Source organism: Solanum verrucosum, unplaced genomic scaffold (genome assembly GCF_900185275.1).
Source record: "Solanum verrucosum unplaced genomic scaffold, falcon-dt-bn FXZP01000124.1, whole genome shotgun sequence".
Lineage (NCBI taxonomy): Eukaryota > Viridiplantae > Streptophyta > Magnoliopsida > Solanales > Solanaceae > Solanum > Solanum verrucosum.
The window spans coordinates 381,687-397,702 of NW_026020142.1; positions in this window are offsets into that span (position 1 = coordinate 381,687).

Genomic DNA, 16,016 nt, shown 5'->3' on the forward strand with positions numbered 1-16,016 from the left:
GTTTCAATTAGGATTCCTTCTTGAGATAAATTTGGAAATACTTTTCCTAAACTCTATAAATAGGACCCTAGGTTTATTTTGTGAGGCGTTGACTACTTTTTGGAGTGCAAGAGCAAGGATTAAAGTTTTTTCATAGGTTTCGATTCTCTAACTCTTCTTTATTTTGGAAATCGCATGAACAATATTAGTTTGCGGTTTTTGAATATTATGAGTGGCTAAACGCCCTTGTTCTGGGGCTATAGCTACAGATTGATTGCTGAGTATTAATGGTTTTGAATTAATTCATGGTTATCGTTTTTAAGTTACTTCTATATTCTTGTTTTAGTAATTCATGCTTGATCACCATAGAAATAAATCTGTTGTCTACTCTTAAAATCGGGAGAGGCTACAATAGATAGACCAAAGAATATAGAAAGCTTGATCTTTCATTAAGTTGAGTTGATTTGTATTTAGGAGTGACAACCAGACGAACACCTTGCTTGGTTATAAAATAGGATGAAAAGTAAATGCTCGCCAATTAGGACTTCCTATCCCCACTCAACGATGTAGTTAGACAGATAATAGGAGTAAGCGAGGGAGACCATAATCATATAATTAACCATGTGAATCAGTAACTTGATAACCCAAATTAGTTCATTACCTGAGATATGATACATTAAATCCAACGCATGTTGCAGCCCTGTAATTGTCTCTTACTTGCTTATAACATCAAATTGAAGTCGTTCACATTAGTTACTTCATTTATTGCATAAGTCGTAGTAGTAATCAACAACATTCAAAATCTTTTATAGTGTTATTTTTGTCGAATTGTGGAATAAAGTTAGCAAATATAAGTTGAGCGTAAGTCCCTTGGGAATGAAAACTCATTTCTAAAGAAACTATATTACTTGCGTGATCGCGTATACTTGTGTGCGCAATTGGGAGCAACGATATCTATCACCTTTTTGCTTACTCAATTTTAACACCTTAAATTTTGGAAAAAGGGATAAGGAACTTTTTGGGATGACGTTTGGTTCGACGGGTCCCATCTACACATCATAGAAGCTTCTACGGGCCGTAAATGGCAATCGTAGTAAAAGGCAAAATAAATTTTCAAAATCATGTCCCAATACCCCTTTGTATGGTTCACCTGGACGACCCGTCATTATTGGTATAAGTCATAGGTAGGTCTCATAGGTTGGTCCCATACTTGGTGAAGTTTTGAGGGAAACTATTGGTATCTATGGTTAGTTTCTATGGGCCTTAGGAAGACCTACGAGTCGTGGAAAAGTCCCATCAAATGTTGGTCCAAATAAAAGGTTTCTGAACTTTTCTACATGTGACCAGTACAATCCGTAGGAAGTTCTACGGACCGTAGGTCCAAAATGTAGAAGGGTTTCGACATTTATTTTAAGGGGATTTTGAGACTTCTTACTAATCGTTTTAAATAAAAACTAAGTCATTTTGGCCTTCATCCTAAGACCTATATAAGTCTTTTAGGTCATCAAACTACCCACTTTAACCCCATTCTCCTAATTTCCCAAACCTAACCAAATTCATCCTTCAAGAATTCTCTCAAGACTAAGGAAGGAGAAGAAGCTAGGTTTAATTCAAGTTCATCAATCCTCCAATCTTTTTGGGCTTTAAGAATCAAGCTATGTTAGTATTTACCCATAGAGTCCATTCCTCCATGCGGTCCCAAAAGTTCCAATTTCTCAATATCAAATTCATTTGTTTAAGTTAGGGTTTTAGTTCAATCTTTATGGGTTTTATTCAATTGTGATTATTGCTAGTTAAGTCCTCTAATGCATGATTCAATGTTAAAAAATGATATTTAGTTGAAATAATGTTGACCATTGTCTAAATTATGATTTTTAAGAATGAACCTATGATGAATTCATGAACCTATGAATTATGAATTTATGAAGATAAGCAAGTTCTTATGAAGTTATTGTTAATGGTTTGGGATTCTTTGAAAGGAAAGTATCAAAGTTATTGTGAAAGGTTTTCTCACATGATATTATGATCATGATTGTGAAAGGTATTTCTCACTTATGGATTCACATTAGTGAAAGGTTTTGTCATCTATGTTGAATTATATTTAAGGAGTTATTCTACTTTTTTATCTTGTAAGATGTGGATGGTATTGATCATTGTCTTTCCTCTGTTATATTGATATTTGACTTTTATCTATTTCGCTGGGATTTCGACTTAGCACCGAGAGGAATTTCAGGTGGAGTCTCAAATAGGATAGACTTCAGTAGCAACAAAACAACGTTCCCATGTATGAGTTTCTTAAATGATTAAGTTGGTGGACCCACTTTAGAAAAAAGATGATGTGTACGAATTCTACATTGGAGGGTAGAGTACCCTTCTTCCAGTACGAGGGATTGATTTAAGTAACGTCTATCAAATAAAATTCATCCAATTTTAAGTGCAAATGATCGTTAAGCAATATATAACCCAACAAATGAGTTGGGGTCAAATCCCATAGGGAGCGACACGTGTTCAAATTCAATCAAGAATTACGAATGTGATCTAACTAGTTATAGGAATAGATATTATTGAAAAAGACATAAAACAAATTAAGAAGGGTGACACGAATGTCAGATGGGGGGTTTTAATTTGCAATTATAAACTACAACGCAGTCACAAACAACTTGAAATAACCATAAGGAGAGGAATTCTCGGGATGTGATCGATTATAGGAAAATTTTGATATATGTGTAATTGAAACTACTAGTTGATGAGTCCACAAATTGGACTCATTTAGGGTTATATTTTGATAGAAATTGTGTCCTCAAATGCTTATTTTATCTCAATATCTGATGAAAACACTTAAGTTTTGGGTATTTAAAGTTAGAAGGAAAGCATGGACACTTTGTCGCAAAAGGAACGAAAAGTCAGAAAAGAATGAAAAAATGAAGACCTGAGGATCGCCAAGTCCACTTGGAGAATCGTCGAAAGGTCTTACTTCGCCTTTTGTTCCAATGTGCTCAGCCCTGAAAAAAGGATCAAGTCGGCAGAAAAGGGAGCAGTCAACGCATCGCCGAGCAGTTCCATGAAGCAGTTCCATGAAGCAGTACCATGTCGCCCAATAACCCAGAGCACGACGGTGCTGAAGGCTGGTGCAAGATGGCGATGAACTACACCAAAGGGTGAATCGCCGAGTTGATCGGCGATTCCGACTAACGACGCCGAATGATCCGTTGCAGGACAAATCTGTGAAAGTTATAAATACTAGTTAGAGTTTTAGTTTTAGAATGAAACAATTATTATAATTTTCATATAGAATAGTACTTTTTGATATTTTGTTGTAAGTTTGAGAGGGTTTTGAAGACTTGAAGAAAAAGAAAGTTTCATCTCCAAGGATTTGGACTTGGGTCTCTTGGATTCTTCATTCTTTGCCTGTAACAAGACTTAAATTTGCATACCCATTTGAATGCAACCTCATTTAGGTATAAATTTCTATCTCTTGATCTGTGGCTAAAAAACCCCAATTCTTGGGGTGTGATTTAGCGAATATGGGTTAAGATAATTGTTGGATCTTGCTTGCTGATAGTTTAAATGTAGTTTAATTGTAATTTCGTTTAGTGGTTCTGGATGAATTTAATCAATTTGTAGTTGCAAATACAAGTTTATTTATGTGTTTTTGGCTTGCTCGAGAGTGGTCGTAAAACTAACATCCCAAGGATTCCCTCTCACTACTTAGAAACCCTAGTTGATTTTGTTGTTTTTATCTTACTTGTGACAAAGTTTCCCCATTGTTGGTTGACACTCTTGTGTCCCCATTCTAATTTACAATGCTTTTACTCGTTAATATCTTTAGCTACGACTAGTTAGAACGAAATTTTATTTTTGTATAAATTCTCAAAACCACTCTCTTGGGATGATCCGAACCCTTGGTTGGGTTACTAAACTATTGTACAATCATAGACACTTGCATCGGAAGTTGTGTCTTGAATATGCAAACATCAAAATGGCGCCACTACCAGGGAATGGTGTTATTTGGGAATTTTTAGTTAAGTAGAATTGTTTACCCTTCTTAGTTTTTGCTTTACTAATCTAAATTGTAGTTTTGTTTTGCTTGTTTGAATATCAAAGTGGGGAAATAAGAAGGGATGATCATTATCGGTACCACATGGACCATACCCTCTTGAAACTATTGAACCTCAGGGATAACCTCCTGACATTTAAATAGGTAGGGGATGAGACAATTCAGGAAATGTGGCTGAAGTTTCAAGCGGTGCTGTAACCATGCCCACCTCATGGGATGACGGAGAAGGCGCTACTGGAATGCTTCTATAGGGGTTTTGGACCCGAGAATAGAAGTGTAGCCGATCAATTTTGCGAGGGCAGCATGCTATACCAGCCCTATGAAGTTGTAGCAAAACTCCTTGATGGCATGGTAGAAGCCAGCAAAGAAGCCAAAAAGAAGCAGGAGTGGGACACACTAGTCACCGAGTTGGATGCTCTATCCAACCGAGTCACGAAATTGGAAGTACAAGCCATGGGAAAAGAAAAGCACTTCTCCCTCTGAGAGTGTAGTCATGGGAAGACGCAGGAAGGTGTGCAAGATGACGAAGCTCTTTCACTCATTCAACAAAAAATTGAGGCACATAAGAAGATGCTGAATGAGATGAAGGAAAACATCAAAATGCTAAATGAAGCGTCAACCTCTCACTCCATGACTATTCAGCTGCAGGATGCTCAAATCGGCCATTTGATATCAGGTCATTACCCACCATTTGCCGAGGACTTGCCTAATTATAAGATGGGCGACTCCGAGGATGAAGAATAGTTGTTGACTTGTGTCGTACCGCGACGTTAACTAAGGCGCTATTTGGGAGGCAACCCAAAACCCCTTAATATTTTATATTCGCGTATTGGTAAAATAATAGTGTGTCGTTTATACAAGTTGAAGTGTGAGAAGGTGTTAGAAAAAGTGTTGGGTGGCAAGCAACAGGTCTAGTTGGCGAGTCGCCAAAGAGCTTGGCGCACCAAATCGATTCCTCTGTTTGACTTAAGATAGCTTCAAATTGGAGTCTGTAAAATTCGGCGAGCCTAGAAAAGTATTGGCGAATCGCCAACCATATCAGCGATCCCGATGTTTACCGCCGTTTGAAAGTCCAAATTTTCTTGGGAAGTTCTGTAAAACTTGGCGAAGTAAACAGTTGCTCGGCAAAATGCCAACTGATTCAACAATCAAGACTACTGCCGCCGAATGAACATTAACTGGACACTTTGCAAGCCAAAAGGGTTAAAATTCTACAACTTGTTCACTTTTACACGCTTTCATTCCTCCAACGGCATCTTTACACACTAATCTACTTATATTCGTGCATTACCTAAGTGTTTTATTTATCAAGTTGTGCTCGGAACATAGATTGCACTTTAAATTGGTTAGCGCAAAAGGGTGGCTGTGAAGCATTCGAGAACTTAGGATGAGCCTAGACGCATTGGGCTGCCTAGAAAAGTTGTGGAGAGTTTGAGGAATCACTCAGCGATCCGCTTAACATCCCCACCTCAAACATGTCGCCCCGACAGATGAGGCAGCTGCTTAACCAGGATTATCATTTGCCTCCCTCTCTGTTATTCTCTAGTTGTTCTTTCGGATTTTTGTTAGTTACATTTGAGGACAAATTGCTTTTATTTGTGGTAGGGTGAGGCCATGGCCCACCTTTCGTGTGAATATTGATGCTCGTGTTTTGTGCTTATAATTGGGTTGTTCTGCTTTAACTGATATTATCATTGCCTTTTTGTGGATGATTGAGCTTATGGCTCCTTTTGTTTTTAATTGCAAAATGATTTTGACCCTTCTGAAAATTTTTTGAATTTTTTGCACATTTTTGCCACCCGCTATATGCTCTTGAATGTGGTTGTTCTTTTTTTAAAAATTGAGTCTCAGTTCTGATCAATACCGATGACTTAAATAGTGCTCTCAATCGAACGAACATGAATGTACGGCTATGATGAGGCCAAATGAAGTTGCATAGACAATATGTGAACTCTTTGCATCTCGTTATGACTAGCCTTGTATCAAATTGATTCTCTTGTGATGATCACTGCACACTAGCGAAAGTGTGGAGTCTTGTTTAACTTATAGTGTCAATGCCTAGTGTGATGAGCTTACCTGTAAACTATGCATGATAGATCCTAGAATTTGCCCCATTGGTCCGGTCAACCAAGTGATGCTATCTCTTGATATGATCTTAGGCAACTTCGAAGAGTGTGAACCAATTTGACATATACTTTTTTTGTGAACTACCTTGTGAGTGTGTGATTCTCTCTTGAACACCCCTTGAGCCTTACCTTTCTTTGTAAGAAACTTGATGAAAACTAGACCTTTCTTAATCCATCACCCATAATCCTCATGAATTTGTGGTTATTTTGAATAGCCAACTTAGGCGAAAAGCCTAAGTTGGGGGTGTGGTGAAAAGATAAGGCAAATCAAGAAGTGTAAGAAAGTCCCTCTTACCCATGATTTTGAGAAAAATGGAACCCCACCATGAATAAAAAAGACAGAAAAGAAAAAGAAAAAGAATGAAAAAGAAAGTTGTGGAATAAAGTACAAAAGAAATAGGGTCTCCTAACAATTCATGGGAAGCGAATAATAGGATGACTCATGAGCACTAAATAAAATGATAAAGGAAAAGGGAAAGAAGTGTTGTGAGCACCACATCTCATTTGGATGAAAGTCACTATGCCTATATGACCATACCATTGCACTCAGCCCCATTACAAGCTTTGAAAAGACCTTTTTGATCTTGAGTGAGCTGTAACAAATGTTGATTGGAAAATGCAGGAAAACCTATGGGTGAAATTATGCATTATGTTCTTCTTTGTGAGCGTGAGTGTTGCATCTGATCCCAAAGCTTTAAACTGTGAAACCTTTTGTGTGAATATGGAATCATTCTTTGTGTGAGGGCATTTGAAGACTATAGTTGAGCTTGAACTTGCATTTGAAGCAAGTATTGTGAGCATGGCATTCGTTGATATTGGTGAGTCACAACTTGAATCTTTGAGTGCACATTTGATCTTTGCATAAATAAATTGAGTATTGTTGTGTGCATTAATGATTGAGTCTTGTATAGAACTGTTCGATACACCCTTTTTGAATGGCTGAACTTGAATTTGCTTGAGGACAAACAAAAGTTTAAGTTGGGGGTGTAGATGAGTCCACAAATTCGACTCATTTAGGGATATATTTTGATAGAAATTGTGTTCTCCAATGCTTATTTTATCTCAATATCTGATGAAAACCCTTAAGTTTGAGGTATTTGAAGTTTGAAGGAAAGCATGGACACTTTGTCGCAAAAAGGAATGAAAAGGATAAAAAGAACGAAAAAATGAAGCCTTGAGGATCGCCAAGTCCACTTGGTGAGTCACCGAAAGGTCTTACTTCACCTTTTGTTCCAGTGTGCTCAGCCCTAAAAAAGGATCAAGTCGGCGGAAAAAGGGAGAAGTTGGCGCATCACCGAGTAGTTCCGCGAAGTAGTACCATGCCGCCCAATAACCCAGAGCATGACGATGCTGAAGGTTGGTGCAAGATGGCGATAAACTACACCAAAGGGCGAATCGCTAAGTTGACCGGCGATTTCGACTAACGACACCGAACGATCCGCTGCAACACAAATCTGTGAAAATTATAAATACTAGTTAGAGTTTTAGTTTTAGAATGAAACAATTATTATAATTTTCATATAGAGTAGTACTTTTTGATATTTTTGCTCTAAGTTTGAGAGGGTTTTGAAGACTTGAAGAAAAAGAGGGTTTCATCTCCAAGGATTTGGACTTGGGTCTCTTGGATTCTTCATTCTTGGCCTGTAACAAGACTTATATCTTCATACCCATATGAATGCAAGCTCATTTAGGTATAATTTTCTATCTCTTGATGTATGGCTAAAAAACTCCAATTCTTGGGATGTGATTTAGCGAATATGGGTTAAGATAATTGTTAGGTCTTGCTTACTGATAGTTTGATCATAGTTTAATTGTGATTTCTCATTTAGTGGTTGTGGATGAATTTAATGAATTTGTAGTTGCAAATAAAGGTTTATTTATGTGTTTTCGGCTTGCTCGAGAGAGAAGTCGTAAAACTAAGACCACTATATTAGTGGCCAGTGTGAGTGGGTCGACATGAGGTTCAGCTCGAGAGAGTGAACCCTAGTCCCATATCCATACACTCAGCTCGAGAGAGTGAGTGGGTTAAGGTGTAGGCTGGTCTTCATGCAGCAAGTGAGTGTCCGAGAGGAAAGCATTTGAAATGGGGTAAGTTGATCGAGAGAGAGCTTATCCCCCTTAAAGCTTAGCCTAGTCACAATTACTCTATGAATCTTCTACCGAAAGCATGTACCCAATAATCTAGCTTAACTCGTATTCCCGTCACATCCCAAGGATCCCCTCTCACTGCTTAGAAACCCTTGTTGATTTTGCTGTTTTTACCTTGTGACAAAATTCCCCCATTGTTAGTTGACACTCTTGTGTCCCCCTTCTAATTTACAATATTTTTACTCGTTAATGTCTTTAGCTACGACTAGTTAGAATGAAATTTTATTTTTCTATAAATTCTCAAAACCAGTCTCTTGGGACGATCCCAACCCTTGGTTGGGTTACTAAACTATTGTAAGATCGTAGACACTTGCATCGAAAGTTGTGTCTTGATTATGCAAACATCACTAGTAAATAGCTAAATATCACTGGGTAGGCTAGACTATAAGGGAGATAACTTTCTCTCTAACAAATATCCTGAATCAGGTGATTTCTTTCGAAGATCAACAAGCATAGCAAAGAAGAACAACCCACCCCTTACTTCATCCACTCTCTTGAGCTAGATAGGTAGGATTTGGGTTTAGGATTCACTCTCTCGAGCTGAACCCAGCTCAACCCAATACCAACAAACATTAATCAATACTCTTGGTTCTTAAACCTCTCTCTCGAGCAAGCCCATAACACAAAATTAGAACTGCATTTGCAACTACAATTCGTAAATTTAACCACAACTAATGATTAAACCCACTTCAATATAGCATTTAAACTAGTAATTTGCAATACCCATAAACTGATTCAACCCATAATCACACGATCACACGCTAGGAATTGGTGTTTTAGCCAAATATCATAAGAAGGTGAAAACGGTTACCAAATCGATTAGTCATCAACTGCGTAAGTGTAATTAAACTTTTACAATGCTCAAAATCTAAGAAAATCAGTAACCCACTTGAAGATTCTCCGAATTGAATCTCCAAAAACCTTCAAGTCTACTAAGAACTATTCTAAAATGGTAGAAAATTCAAATCTGGAAAAGATAACTTCTAAATTAACAGTTCAAAATCTAATTTATAGTTGCCAAATATAAGCCACGAATATCCATTAGGCGAGGTAAGTTGGGTTCACCAAGTTGTTCGACAAATTGCCCATTGCTCTCTTCCATCGCCTTTTTTCCTTGGCAATCAGCATCCTTAAGTTTAGATAAATTGTTGGGTGCATGCTTTCAAGAGGAAATTTGCAAAACAATAGTGAATAGGCTAAGCTTTAAATGGAAATAAGTTCCCTATCGGGCAACTTACCCCGTTTCAAATGCGTTCCTCTCGGACACCCATTTGTCGCATGAAGACCAGCCTATGCCTTACCCCACTCACTTTCTCGAGTTGAGTGTTAGGATATGGGACTAAGGCTCAGCATCTCGGGCTAAACCTCATGTCGACCCACTCCTTAGGCCATCAGTCTAGTGGTTTTGGTTTCGCGACCTCCCTCTTGGACAAGCCGAAAACACATGTGTGGCTTTGTATTTGCAACTACAAACCCTTTAGATTAAACCACAACCACTAGGTGAAATCACCATTAAAATACAGCTAACCTATCATCAAGCAAGACCCAACAAGAATATCAACCCATATTTGCTAAATCACACCCCAAGAATGGGGTTTTTTAGCCACACATCAAGAAATAATAAATTATACCTAACATGAAAATGAAATCAACTGGGTATAAGAAATTAAACCTTAAATTAAGCAAAGGAAAATGAATAGAGAAGACCCACTTCCAAACTTGGGGAAAAAGAACTCCTTTCTTCAAGTCTCTACAAAACCCTATCCAAACTTGAGAGAAAAATATCAGCTAAAGTATGTTCTAAAGTGAAAATAAATAATAATAATTGTTCCACTCCCAAAATCTCTTTAAGACTACAATTCTAACTAGTATTTATAGTTTTCACAGATTGTGTTGCAGAGGATTGTTCGGCGACATTAGTCGAGATCGCCGATGAACTCAGCGATCCGCCTTTTGGTCAGCTCATTGCCTTCAGTGTCTTGTTTTTAGCATCCTCGCATTCTGGATCATTGGGTGGTACAGTACTGCTTCGCAAAACTGATCGGCAACTCGCCGACTACTCCTTTCCTCGCCTTTTGATCCACTTCCTTCAAGGTTTCGCGTACTGGAATGAAGGGTGGTTCATGTCATTTCGGGGACTCGCCAAGTTAAACTTGATGATCCGCAGGATTCCATTTCTTGTTCTTTCCAACCCTATTTGCTCCGTTTTGCGCCTAAGTGTCCATGTTTCCACTAAAACTTCAAATACCTGAAACTTCAGCATTTTAATCAGGTATTGAGATAAAACAAGCATTCAAGGACACTATTTCCATTAAAATAAAGCCCTAAATGAGTCCAATTTGTGGATTCATCAACACCCCCAACTTAAACTTTTGCTTGTCCTCAAGCAAACTCAAGTTCAGCTGTTCAAAAAGGGTGCCTCAAACAGTGCTACACAAGACTACATGATGAATGCACACAACAAGACTCATTTTACTTATGCAAGGATCAATTGTGTACTCAAAGAATCAAATTGTGACACACCATCACCAAAGATTCTCATGCTCGCAATACTTGCTACTTGTGCAAGTTCTAGCTCAACAAAAATATCTAAATGCCCCTACACAAAGAAAGATTTCATATTCACACACATATATGAGTCAATTTAAGATCAGGAATCAGATACAACACTCACACTCAAAAAGAGGAACACAATGTATGCTTTCACCCATAGGTTTGCCCTTATTTTCCAATCGACTTTCGATCCGGCTTACTCAAGATCAAAAAGGTCTTTCTAAGGCTTGTAATGGGGCTGAGTGCAAAGGTATGGTCATTTAGGTTTAGTGACTTTTTCCTCGTGATATGTGGTATTCTCAAGACATTCCCTTCCTCTCCTTTATCAATTATTTTTCTAGTGCTTCTAAGTCACCTTTTTATTCACCTTCCATGAATTGCATTGGAACCCAAATTTCTTGTGTACTTTATTCCATAATGTTTTTATTTTTATTTTTTTGGAGGGTTCCATTGTTCTGCAACACTATGGGTTAAGGAAGACTTCTTATAGCACTTCTTAACTTCTCCTTTTCCTTTTCACCACACCCCCAACTTAAGCTTTTTGTCCTAAGTTGGCTATTCACTAAACCACAAATCAAGGGGATTATAGGTAGCGGATCAAGTAAGGTCTAGGGTTTATCAAGGTTCTTCCAATGAAAGGTAAGGCTCAAAGGTGTTCAAAAGAGTTTCACAAGCTCACAAGTAGGTCACAAAAAAAGGTATATGTCAAATTGGCTCACACCCTTTAAAATTGCCTAAGATTATCTCAAGACGACACCTTTCTAAATAAATCAGACTAACAGGGAAAATTCTAGGTTTATTCAAGCAAGGTTCAAAGTAAGCTAAACACACAAGGCATTGATACTTCAGTCAAGCAAGACTACACACGTTTGCTAGTGTTCATCGGTCATCGTAAGAGAATCAATTTCATAAATGGCTAGTCACAACGAGATGCATAGAGTGCACATATTGCCTATGTAACTTCATTTGGTCTCGTTGTAACCGTGCATTCATGTTTGTTCAATTGGGACCACTATTCAAGTCATCGGTATTGATCGAAATCGAGACTCAATTTTTTTTGCCAAAGAACAGCCACTTTCAACACAAGAGGTGGCGAAAATTTTTTGGAAGGATCAAAATTGTTTTTAATTAGAACAACAGGAGCCATGAGCTCAAACATCCATAGAAAAGAAGTAATTTAAAATAATTAAAAATAGACAACCCAAATATATACAGAACAAAACATGACTGTCAACACAAAAGGTGTGGGCCTCACCCCACCACAAATTAAAAGCGTTTGTCCTCAAATGCAAGTAATAAGTATCCAAAAGGTCATATAAAGAAAAACAGAGATGGAGGTAAAGATGGGATCATGTTTAAGTTGTTGCTCCATCTGTCTGGGCATCAGTGCCTGGTGCATCTTTCTGAAGTAAAACAATGGTCCCTGGAGCATTGTCATTTTGGTCTCCACTGTTTGCCTTTGCCTTAGCCTCTACAGCAAGATTTGCTGTAATAATCTGATCTATCTCTTGAGCTGCTCTGAAGGCATGCATTCCATTAACTAAGCTCCGATCACATGGGCGGACATTAAGATCGAAAGGAATTCGTCTCTTTTTCCTAGCTTCCTTGGTGTACTTTCTTTGCCTGGCCATCTCGGCTCTCTTTTCCTCTTTTCTAAATTCTCGTGCTCTTACATGACTGGGTGGGTCATCTCTCCCTGCTACTTTTGGTCTAGCCATTTTTGCGACCACTTCGAGGATAAGTTAAATAGTAATTCAAATAAGAGTAAAACTGGTGTTTTTTATGTGCGTAAATTGATGTACCTATGATACAAAAGAGGTGGACGAAAGGCGAACAAGGGCTCTTTCGGCGAGCCGTCGGGTGTGTTATGCGAACTAAACTGACCACCGAGAGTTACAGTTCAATCAGTACATAAAAGTAGAAGAAAAGAATGAGATGGAACTGCTGAACAATTCGGCGACGTTTGCTCATTTCGCTGATCAGCTCATTTTGTCCATTATCAACCCCGCCTTTCAATTTTCACCCAGCAACCCGAGTTAATGTAACCACGCATATATAACTCAATTTCAGCGAAAACACATAGAAACTTCTATTCCCACCATGCAACAATTTAACTCAAAGCATAACTAAGTGGAAATTCCTCGAATCATACAACAGATACTACTTCACAATCGAAAATATATGTAGCCTCAGTGACTCAGAGACTCAGCAGAGGTTTAACACTTTCATCATTATGCAAATGAGTACAATTATAATATTTTTAACATGCGATGTTCAGACTGCTAACCTTTGATGTTGAATAGTTACTAATGAAATGCTAGGCAGCAATGCAATCTAAATTCATGCACAAATCAATGAGCCACAATATTCCAGTAGTGCAATAAATATAAAAATAAAGTGCAGGTGTGAATTTGGTAGGTCGAATAAGTGAGAGAAAATGAGTAACATAGGACTTTTAAACCTGTGGCTGGCAAAAACCATCCAGTTCTTGCCTGTTCGGTGATATAAATCGAGTTCGCCTAATTATTCGGTGACACGCCAAATGTTTAATTAGTTCGCCAAATGTCACAGGATCTGCAGCTCCTGTGAAGATTCCAACGGCAGTCTACAATGCAATCACTGACATGGTCGGTGATGCGCAACAATTCTTTTCGAGATCGACGAGTTGCACAGGGTTTTGGCTGACAATGTTTTGTGTTCGCAAATCTTTTCAGTGATACACCAATTGGACTTGTTGCTTGCCTTCATATCCTCTTTCAATCATCTCCCTCGTTTCAACCTATACAATTATTTTCCTAAGGTAAAACAAAGCAAGAAAGGGTTTTGGGTTGCCTCCCAAATAGCGCCTTAGTTAACGTCGTGGCACGACGTAAGTCAGTAGTTATTCTTCATCCTCGGATTCGCCCATGTTGTAATTAGGCAAATCCTCGGTGAATGGTGGGTAGTGGCCTGATATCAAATGGCTTATTTGAGCATCCTGCAGCTGGATGGTCATAGAGTGAGAGGCTGATGCTTCATTTAGCATTGCGATATTTTCCTTCATCTTATTCAACATCTCCTCTTGTGCCTTCATTTTCTTTTGAATGAGTGAAAGAGCATCATCTCCTTACACACCTCCCTACCTCTTCCAATGACTACACTCATAGAGGGAGTGGTACTTTTCTTTACCCATGGTTTGTACTTTCAATTATGTGACTCAGTTGGACAGATCATCCAACTGGGTAATTAGTTCCTCCCACTCCTGCTTCTTTTTGGCTTTTTTGCTAGTTGCTACCATGCCATCAAGGAGTTTTTCGACGACTTCATAGTGCTGCTATAGCATGCCCCCTCACAAATCTAATCGGTAATGCTTCTATTCTCGGGTCCAAGACCCCTATAGGAGCACTCCAGTAGTGCCTTATCCTCCATCCCATGAGATGGGTATGGTTGCAGCACTACTTGAAACTTCAGCCACATGTCCTGAATTGTTTCATCCCCTACCTGTTTAAATGTTAAGAGGTTGTCCCTGGGGTTCAGTAGTTTCAGCAGGGGATGATTCGTGTGGTATCCATAATGATCATCCACCGTTTGTTCCCTGCTGTGATGTTCAAACAAGTAAAGCAAAACTACAACTAAGATTACTAAAGCTAAAACTACGAAAAACAGAAATTCTTGCCAATGATCCTTGGGATTACATACAATCAAAAACTCAAAGAAAAACAACACTAAGAGTAAAGTTAATAATCTACGATTAATAAGATGGAAATTCTAGTGAACTTAAAATTCTCAAATAACACCACTCCCCGACAGAGGCGCCATTTTGATGCTTATCGTGACCAACGACACTATCTTACGGTATGAGTGTCTACGATCGTCGATAATATAATAACCCAACCAAGGGTTGGGGTCGTGTCCCAAGGGAGCAGTTTTGAGAATTGATAGAAAAATAGAATTTACATTCTAACTAGTCGTAGCTAAAGACATTTTCGATAAAAGACATTGTAAATTAAAGGAGGTGACACGAAAGTGTCAAATATCAAATGGGTGTTTTGTAACAAGTGATAAAGCAGCAAAATAAACACGAAAATCAAGTATGGGGAAAGGTTATTGGGATGTTACCGCAATAAAAGTTGAGATATATTGTTGGGTGTATGCTTTCAATAGGAAATTTGCAAAACAATAGTGACTAGGCTAAGCTTTAAATGGAAATAAGTTTCCTAACGGGCAACTTACCCCGTTTCAAATGCGTTCCTCTCGGACACCCATTTGCCGCATGAAGACCAGCCTACGCCTTACCCCACTCACTCTCTCGAGCTGAGTGTTAGGATATGGGACTAAGGCTCACCCTCTCGGGCTAAACCTCATGTCGACCCACTCCTTAGGCCATCAGTCTAGTGGTTTTGGTTTCGCGACCTCCCTCTCAGACAAGCCAAAAACACATGTGTGGCTTTGTATTTGCAACTACAAACCCTTTAGATTAAACCACAACCACTAGGTGAAATCACTATTAAAATACATCTAACCTATCAGCAAGCAAGACCCAACAAGAATATCAACCCATATTTGCTAAATCACACCCCTAGAATGGGGTTTTTTAGCCACACATCAAGAAATAAGAAATTATACCTAACATGATAATGAAATCAACTGGGTATAAGAAATTAAACCTTAAATTAAGCAAAGGAAAATGAATAGAGAAGATCCACTTCCAAACTTGGGGAAAAAAACTCCTTTCTTCAAGTCTCTACAAAACCCTCTCCAAACTTGAGAGAAAAATATCAGCTAAAGTATGTTCTAAAGTGAAAATAAATACTAATAATTGTTCCACTCCCAAAATCTCTTTAAGACTACAATTCTAACTAGTATTTATAGTTTTCACAAATTGTGCTGCGGAGGATTATTCGGCGACATTAGTCAAGATCACCGATGAACTCGGCAATCCGCCTTTTGGTCAGCTCATCGCCTTCAGTGCCTTGCCTTTAGCATCCTCACATTCTGGATCATTGGGCGGTACAGTACTGCTTCGCGGAACTGATCAGTGACTCGCCGCCTGCTCCTTTTCGCACCTTTTGATCCAATTCCTTCAAGGCTTCGCGTACTAGAACGAAGGGCGGTTCATGTCGTTTCGGCGACTCGCCAAGTTAAACTCGGTGATCCGCAGGATTCCATTTCTT